Source organism: Myotis brandtii, unplaced genomic scaffold (assembly GCF_000412655.1).
Source record: "Myotis brandtii unplaced genomic scaffold, ASM41265v1 scaffold535, whole genome shotgun sequence".
Classification (NCBI taxonomy): Eukaryota; Metazoa; Chordata; class Mammalia; order Chiroptera; family Vespertilionidae; genus Myotis; species Myotis brandtii.
The window spans coordinates 1,421,145-1,430,235 of record NW_005369964.1 but is presented as its reverse complement, the minus strand read 5'-3'; the positions used below and the strand labels follow the sequence as shown (position 1 = coordinate 1,430,235).

Genomic DNA, 9,091 nt, shown 5'->3' with positions numbered 1-9,091 from the left:
GGAAGGGAATCAAGCTTGAGGCATAGCAACACTAATTTTAGCAAGATAGCAGCCAGAACCTATATGTCCAAATGTAAAAAGCATTAAAGAATAAGTCATAGTATTAGGGAAAATCCACACTGAACAAAATATACAACATATGTCTAAACATTTTGAAATTGTTGAAATTGTAATTTAAACCATAAAAGCTGTAAAATTATGCTGTTTTTTTGCTAGACATTAAGTGCACCTTTTTCTTCTTCCCCCAAATAAAATCATAGAACTTACTATTTAATCATACCTCAAAGCTTGAGCTTTCTGTCAGCACAAAGCAATAACTACATAGACATAAAATGCTTATCTCTATATATAAAAGCCTAATATGCAAATTGTCCCCTCAGGAGTGCCACCAGGAGACCGGGAGTTTGATTGATCACTATGATGTGCACTGACCACCAGGGGGCGGCACAAAACAAAAGACAACCTGGGCTGGTGGCCGGCGGGAGGGAGGCCCCAGCTGGCAGCCCGAAGACCCTGATCGGCCCTGATCGCCAACCAGGCCTAGGGACCCTACCTGTGCATGAATTTCATGCACTGGGCCTCTAGTTTGTTAATAATTCTCCTGGCTTATCCAACTTGTAATGCATATGACTTCAAAGACTACAATTTGGGGCAAGGATATGTAAACTGGAAAAAAAATTCAAGTTTCAAAACCTGCTCTTAAAATTATTTATAGGACACTCAGGTCATTTTTACTCTTCTGTAATAATAAAAGCATAATATGCTAATTAGACTGGACATCCTTCTGGACAACCTTCTGGACGAAGCCAGGGCTGCGAGGGCCGAGGTGGTCACCGCCACAGTGGGGGCCAAGGCAGAGGCTGGCAGCCGCAGCAGCGGCAGGGGCCAAGCCCCTTGCACCAATTTCGCACATCAGACCTCTAGTAGTAAAATAAAGGTGTTGCACTGTCCACCTTGGCATGGTAAGAATGTATATTACCGGATGCCAATTTGAGGGACTAGAGATAAGACTTAACAAGTATTATATTTCTTAATGGCTGAATAAGGTAATCCTATATAACAATAGGCTAATATGCAAATAGACAGAATGGCAGAACAACCAAACAATTGGTTACTATGACATGTGCTGACCAACAGGGGGCGTGTGCAGAACATGGCGGCCATTGGCCACAGTGGGATGGTAGAGCAGGTGAGCAGGGACACCAGACCAAGACAGGGTGCCAGTCGATGTCATCTGGGCGAGCCTCTGGTGGTTACTGAAAATTCTTTGCTCCCACGTACCGCAGTCCTACCTGGCACTCACACCTGCTGCCAACGCTGACCCCGCTCGCACCCGCTGCTGGTGCCTGGCACCAGTCCCAATCACTCGGCGCCATCAGTGGGTGCGAGTGGCAGCTGCCAGCCCCCATTGCCCCTGAGGGCTTCTCCACCCACCTCCCACTGGGGATGTGCCCGCAACCAAGGTACATGCCCTTGACCGGAATCGAACCTGGGACCTTTCAGTCCGCAGGCTGGCACTCTATCCACTGAGCCAAACCAGTTAGGGCAGTTAGTGAAAATTTTTTGTTCCCGTGCACCACAGTCCTGCCCGGCACTCATACCTCCTGCCAGCCCTGCTCGCAGCCGCTGCCGGCACCCAGCGCTGGCCCTCATCGCTCAGTGCCATCCCTGATCATTTGGCACCATCAGCGGGTGCAAGCTGCAGCTACCGGCCCCAATTGCCCCTCAGGACTTCTCTACCTCCCCCTGCTCCTGAGGGGCGATCAGGGCCAGCAGCCACCTCTAGCACCTGTTGCCGGCGATGGCCCTGCTCACACCCACTGCTGGAGCCAATGCTTGTACCCGCTGCCGGCACCCGGCGCTGGTCCCAATCTCTCGGCACTGGCAGCGGGGGCAAGCGGCGGCTGCCGGCCCTGATTGCCCCTGAGGGCTTCTCCCCCTCCCCCTGCTCCTGAGGGGTGATTGGGGCAGCAGCCACCACTCGCACCCGCTGCGGGCACCAGCCCCAATCACTCTGTGCCCTCAGAGCGTGGGAGCGGCGGCAGCAGGAGCTGGGCTGCCAGCAGACAGGTGACCAGGGGCTGTGGCAGGAGGGACTGGGTGGGGTCGAGGAGGATGGGCTAAGACCAGCCCCTGTGCCTATCGCAGCCTCACAGCCCTAGTCTATATAAATAAAAGCCTAAACGACCATCTGACCATTCAACCACCCGACTGGTAGCTATGAAGCACAATGACCACCAGGGGGCAGACGCTCAACCCAGGAGCTGCAAAGCTTCAGTGACTTGGCAACTGCAGTGACTTGGCAGCTGCAGTTCTCTGGGTGACGCACCTGGAACCAGAGAGGAGGGAGCCTGATTCTGGGGTGCATCACCCAAGAACCACCCTCTCTCAATCCAGGACCCCTTGGGGGATGTCAGAGAGCTAGTTTCGGTCCGATCCCCGCAGGCCAGGCCAAGGGACCTCTAGTTAAAAATAAGTTTATGCTCACATTCTGCTAAAGACCTGTGTATAGTCTCAGCACCTAATAGTGTCTAACCAGCTCCAAGAATCCCTATCAGGTTAAATGATGGTACAGTGAAGGAGCCAATTGCTTCCTTCAGCAGCTTAAGTCATTCAGAACCAAAAAATCTAAGGATGACCAAAATCAAATCTTTATTTTTATAACTGTATAAATGTGATCCAAATGTGTCCACCACTACCTTTTCGAAAAGAAACATGCTATAAATAAGCAAACTACATCTGTTCACTGATGTGTGTATGGACTCCCGAGGTGTCTCATTGGGGCTTAATTACAACAGACCACTCCCAGCAATACGTTTTGAGCAGAAAGTGTAGCATGATGTTAAGCCATGTTAGCTTTTGCACATACATGTTGCACCTCTGGCTGATGGTGCAGAAAGATTCTCAGCATTACAGATAAGCTGGGCTGCACCCACCCCTTTAAATGACCTCAATACCAATGCCAGCGTCCTTGTCATCAGACTTCGCAGCTGCAACTTTCAGTACACTGGCAGTCTTCGAATACACCACCTCCATAGTCTCATCTTCATCTTCTTCTTCACCACCAGAAGATTTCTCTCCTCTGCTTCCTTCAACCACTTCACAAATGGTTCTGCTTTGACACGAATCTCTTTGGCAAGTTCTTTTGAAACATATTTCTTTGAGGCCTTTTCTGCCCAGCTGATGATGACCTCTCCCTCCAAAAGGTCTGCGTCATACATTTCCTTCAAGACATGTGGAATCTTGGAGATGAGCTGAGCTTGATGCACTGCTGCCACACACTCCGAACCACGAAGAAGGTTGAGCTTTTCTATTGTTGTGACAAAATAGTAGGGAATGGCGCCTGTATTTTTTAATCTGTTCTCTAATCTTCTCATTACAAAGAACTTCAGTCAAAAGAAGAGGTCCCATAGCTTTTACATCCAATATTTCTGCTTCAGCAACCATTTATTTGTCCGATGGGTCGATAATACCCTCTTCTTCCCTTTTCTTAACAAAATCAAACAGGATATTGGCCCGTTCTTCGACAGTTCTTTCCAAATCATCACTGTTAGAACTTTTTTAAAAAATATATTTTATTGATTTTTAAAACATTTTTAAAAATATTTTTTATTGATTTTTTACAGAGAGGAAGGGAGAAGGATAGAGAGTTAGAAACATCTATCAGCTGCCTCCTGCACACCCCCTACTGGGGATATGCCCGCAACCAAGGTACATGCCCTTGACCAGAATTGAACCTGGGACCCTTCAGTCCGCAGGCCGACGCTCTATCCACTGAGCCAAACCAGTTAGGGCGCGTTAGAACTTTTGCATGGCCACTGATTTCATCCATTCTGTGCCTCTGAGCTTCCTCAGTGGTATCCTCCCCCCAGTCATCATCCTCTTCTTCTTCCACAGCATGTGGAGGAAGACTGATTTCATTTGATGGTGGTGGTGGTGGTGGTGGTGGTGTCTCTGCTGGGCACAGAGCCGTTTTCCTTATCTTTGCCCTTCCTATTTTTATTTTTATTTCTTTCCTGTATTAGTCACTATTCTCAGGTGGGTTTTTGAGAATGAGTGTGTGGAGTTTATGATGTGTGTCAAGCATGCCTCGATAACCACAGGCTTTACAATTGGCTATTGTTTGATTCTTTGGTTTGACATGCAGCTCTGTCTCAGGATTCTCCCACTCAGGACAAAGAACAAATTTTTTAATGAATCCATCCAACATGTCTTGCAGCTTATTCGCCTCATGAGATCCATTGACAATGTAACGGTCATTCTTAACATCAAACTGGGTCTGTGCTCCCAGCTCACAACCAAAATATTTGGTGGGATATGTTGGAGGCCGGTTAAGCGCCTTTGCAACATCAACCATGTTGACCATAACTGTCTTGATTACATTGCCTTTGCCCTCAGTCTTGGCCATCAGGCGGGGCACGTTGTAGCGATAGAACTGCCCTGATACGCTGCGGTTGATGTTGACAGACATTGTGGCTTATTGGTGGCTTTATCAATAAGATGAAGAGATCTTTGATTGCAACTTTTTGGTATCTTCTGTCTGGAGAAGAAGGGATGACATAAACGACTGCAAGACTTCTCGGTCTCTGACATGAAAAAGTTTTCGCCACTGAGGCTGTAAGCTCCTTGCTTGTATGCTATATTCCCCCAATACAGGTACCAATGGCTGCGCAACAGCTTGCTTTCGTCGAATAAAGACATAAACCCAACGCTGCTCGCCTGGGACTGGGATGAAGTGAGGCGCAGGTGACCCGGAGTCGGAGGAGGGGCATGGGAGGAGCGCAGCGAGCAGTGGCCGAGCAGGCACCGCGGAGCAGTGGAGAGGGGCTGCCCCAGCGACATCCCAGGTCCAAACCCATCAGCGGCCGGGGTCTGCTGATGGACGACTTCTCCTCCAGCCAGCGGCAGGCCCTGGGGGGTCGAGAGGGCGGGGAGGACTGGGGAGGGGGCGCGCGGTCGCTACCGAACTGTACATTTTTAAATGGTTAGCAATGGTAGTTTTCATGTTGTGTGTATTTTACCACCTAACATAACATAAACATTTGTTTAGCCCTGATCAGTGTGGCTCAGTTGCTTGGGCATCGTCCCAGGCACCAAAAGCTCACTGGTTCAATTCCCAGTCAGGGTGTGTGCAGGAGGCAGCCAATCGATGTTTCTCTCTCTGTCTCCTTCTCCCTTCCTCTCTCTCTCTAAAATCAACAAACAACTTTTAAAAAATGAGTAGCATAAAGAAGTTGTTTTTTAAAAAGGTGGTCTTGGCCCTAACCGGTTTGGCTCAGTGGATAGAGCGTCGGCCTGCGGACAGAAGGGTCCCAGGTTCGATTCCAGTCAAGGGCATGTACCTTGGTTGCAGGCACGTCCCCAATAAGGGGTGTGCAGGAGGAAGCTGATCGATGTTTCTCTCTCATCAAGAGCATCGGCCTGCGGACAGAAGGGTCCCAGGTTCGATTCCAGTCAAGGGCATGTACCTTGGTTGCAGGCACGTCCCCAATAAGGGGTGTGCAGGAGGAAGCTGATCGATGTTTCTCTCTCATCAATGTTTCTAACTCTCTATCCCTCTCCCTTCCTCTCTGTAAAAAATCAATAAAATATATTTTAAAAAATAAAAAGGTGGTCTTGTTCCCTTGCAGTTATAACTTGGGTGGCAGTTCCTGCCAAAGGCGGTCTTTCCCGTCTCCCAGGACAGACATGATCTGATTATCTGGGAGGGGATTTCACTCACTGGAGCGGGGACCGCAGAGTTCCATCCAGATGGACAAGTCCTTCTTAAAGGAAGTCTGCAGACACAGCTCTGGCCTCACACCCACTCTCCCCTGCGGTGCTCACAGTCACACAGAGCGGGCAGGGTGGTGTGTCACAGCGTTTTGCACGGGTTTAGACCCGGGTTGCTCCACGCGGCACTGCTGATACCCGGGCAGGAGGATTCTTTGTCATGGGGCTGTCCTGTGCACTAAAGGATGTTTAGCAGATCTAACCTCTAGATGCCAATAGCACCCACCCCCCCCAGCTGTGACAACCAAAATGTCTGCCGGGTGTCCCCTGGGAGAAAGCATCGCCCCTCATGTGAGAACCATTGATTTAAAGGGCCAAGGCCACAGCGTCTCCCATGCCTCCCCCATACAGACTTATCCTCCATTTAAGGTCCCCTGAGAACCACCGCCACCATTTTTGTCCCTGCTCCATGCCCTGGAGCAGAGCATCCAGGGAACATCACTGGCCTCCTGGCCCTCTGGCTCCAGGTGGCTGGGCCAGTGGGAGGCACAGGTGAGAGAGGAGAAGGGGAGAGAGGCCGGAGTATTCCCATAGCAGCACAATTCACCATGGCTAAGATTTGGAAATAGCCTGAGTGCCCATCAGCAGATGAGTGGATTAAAAAACTGTGGTACATCTACACAATGGAATACTATGCTGCAGTAAAAAAGAAGGAATTCTTACCATTTGCAGCAGCATGTATGGAACTGGAAAGCATTATGCTAAGTGAAATAAGCCAGTCAATGAAAGAAAAATACGACATAATCTCACTCATTTATGGATAATAAAGAACATTATAACCTGATGAAGAAAAAGATAGATTCAGAGGCAAAGAAGCATCGAACAGACTGTCAAATTACAGGGCTAAGGCTGGCAAGTGTTGGCGGGGCGGGGAGGTAAGAGACCAACCGAAGGACTTGTATGCATGCATGTAAGCATAACCAATGGACACAAGACACTAGGTGGGTGGGGTGAGGGCATGTGCCCGGGAGGTAGAGGAGGCAGGGGGAAGGTCAATGGGGGGAAAAAAAGAGACATATGTACTACTATTTATAATACTTTAAACAAGAAAATAAAAAACAAACAAACAAATAAATAAATAAAACCAATAACCCTAAACTTAGGACAAGAACTCAAACTCAACACCTGGCAGGCTGCAGCTGTGTGTCCAGGCCTTGCTTCCAGCAAGTTTTCTGCCACCTGCCACCCGAGGAATGTGCCCTCCCCCCTCGGAAACCTCCTGACCCTGGGTCGCTAATGCTCTTAGGCTATATGCCTCCCCACCTCATCCTGCCTTATCCCTGCCCCTGGACATAGGGACTTGGGAGGGAAAAAAAGTAGTTGTACTTCACCCTGTACACATGGACATGGGATTATATTCTGTGCTGCTTCTCATTTCTTCAATTCTTGGATATAAAACTTATTCAAATGTTTTTAAAACATTTTTTTAGAACTTTCATAGGTTGTTTTAGAACAATCTATGACATTTCCATTTAGAACCTTCATTTGGTTTTCGTAGAGAACGTACTCCAGGCATGAGCTGCGGCGTCGGTGGAGTTTATTCCCAATCGGCAGGGACTGGTGGCATTTCTTGAAGTTCTTCGAGGGCCAGGCAAGAGGCTTGCCTTCATCTAATAGAGCTCTCTGGGTGCCCTTGGGCCTTGAGGTGGTGACTTTTGGGTGTTTCCTCGAAAGTGAATAGCACCTCGCATTAAATCTTTGTCCACTGAAGGGCCACGAAATGCACTGAGCACTTGCCGTGAGCCGGGCACTGTGGTCAGCACCCTTTACGTGGACAGCTCTATCGGCATGTGGCAGACACAACTCAAACTCAACTTGTCCCAGAAGTTGACATTTCCTCCAAAACTTGCTGTCTGCTTGAATCCCTTTGTCATCAGTTCGTTGCCCAAACCACAAACATGGACATTAGGTTTTTATCCTGCATTCTGGCTCTCTCCCGCCTGAGCAAGTCTCCCTCCTGGGTATTTGTGATCCTCCCTCTTCTTACTGCCAGAGTTGCCTCTTGCACACACACCTGGACCATAACCAGATCCTGGTTCTCTCCTGGCCTCCTACCTTCATCCCGAATCCCCACATTCCTGCCACGGATGTCTTCTAATGTGCAAATGTGAGTATGTCACTCCCAGTTTAATATCCTTCAATTACCCCGAATTACATTAAAAAAGAAGTCCAAGTCCTTAGTAAGGCCTCCTAGAGTCTTAATCGGGAGCCTTTGTTCCTTCATTCTAACCTCCAGCCGTAACAAAATGCCTTTCATGCTTCCAAGCCGGACCACCCTCACCCCAGTCCTCGGCGACTTACCACGTCATGTTCTTCTGATTGCTTGTTTTCTTGTTTCCTTCCACCCCAAGGATGTGGAATGCTTAAGGATAAGGGTAGTGCCTTGTTCACCACGGGATTCCTTGCACCGTGCTTTGCACATTGTTGGCATCCAACAAATGTCTGCTAAGGAAGGAAGGAAGGAAGGAAGGAAGGAAGGAAGGAAGGAAGGGCTGCATCAGGGGCTATGATGCAAGAGTATTAGAGGCATGGACTTCTCTGAGAAGCTCCCAGCCCCCTTAGAGATTTGTGATCATAGTTTTAGAACTACTCCTTTTTTATATGGATTTATACTGGGTTTATCATATTGATAACATGCATCTTATTTTTAAATGAAATATTATTAACGAGGGCATTGCTCTGCATGTCCTATTTTTTAACTACTTGTTTAGGAGAAACTATTAACCCACTTAAAAGACTAATCAAAACCCATTTCTTCTGCACATATAGCTGTTCGAGGTCGTGCAGTTTACCGGCAATTATTCCTCTGGAAGCCCACATTTAGACACCTGCAGGCAGAACTTTTTCTTTCAGGCCCTCCTACGCCCCCCCCCCCTTTAGGTCTCCTGCCCCCCCCCCCGCCCCCCGCCCCGCCCCTTTTATGTCTTTTAGCTTTCCCATCGAAGAGCAGCATAGAATAACCCAAAATGCTTTGCCTGGCAACTTTCAATGAAAAACGAAAACCGGGACCTAAGAGAACACAATGATTTTCCAAGTGCCCAGTTAAGACCTGGCTCCTTAATCATCGCGGGGGATGCTCCAATGCTTCTCAAAAGTGAAATCCATTCACTGCTAGATCTTACTGCCTCGTGCGTTTCCTCAATCGCGTTGCCTGTCATCAGGTCTCCAATCGGTTTGGCACTGGACAGAACGTGGAGGTAAATAGGACGCACAGCATAGTAAACTCATCTCCCCAGAGTTGTTATTAGCGAGGTAACAGAATCTTGTGACTAGTGGTCATAATACAGAGGTTTCCTCGCATGGCTTATGATCAAGCCCA

At 48.5% G+C, this 9,091-nt stretch overlaps 1 long non-coding RNA gene and 1 pseudogene across 1 annotated transcript in view; both read right to left on the bottom strand.

Moving 5' to 3' along the window:
* Window positions 1–8,316, bottom strand: part of LOC106728101 — a 22,752-nt gene extending 14,436 nt beyond the window's left edge. Inside the window, exon 1 of the long non-coding RNA XR_001364352.1 lies at window positions 8,074–8,316. This is a non-coding gene — a long non-coding RNA (uncharacterized LOC106728101). The remainder of the gene's footprint in view (window positions 1–8,073) is intronic.
* LOC102249766 lies at window positions 2,630–4,893 on the bottom strand (annotated as a pseudogene).
* Window positions 8,317–9,091: the final 775 nt, after the last annotated feature.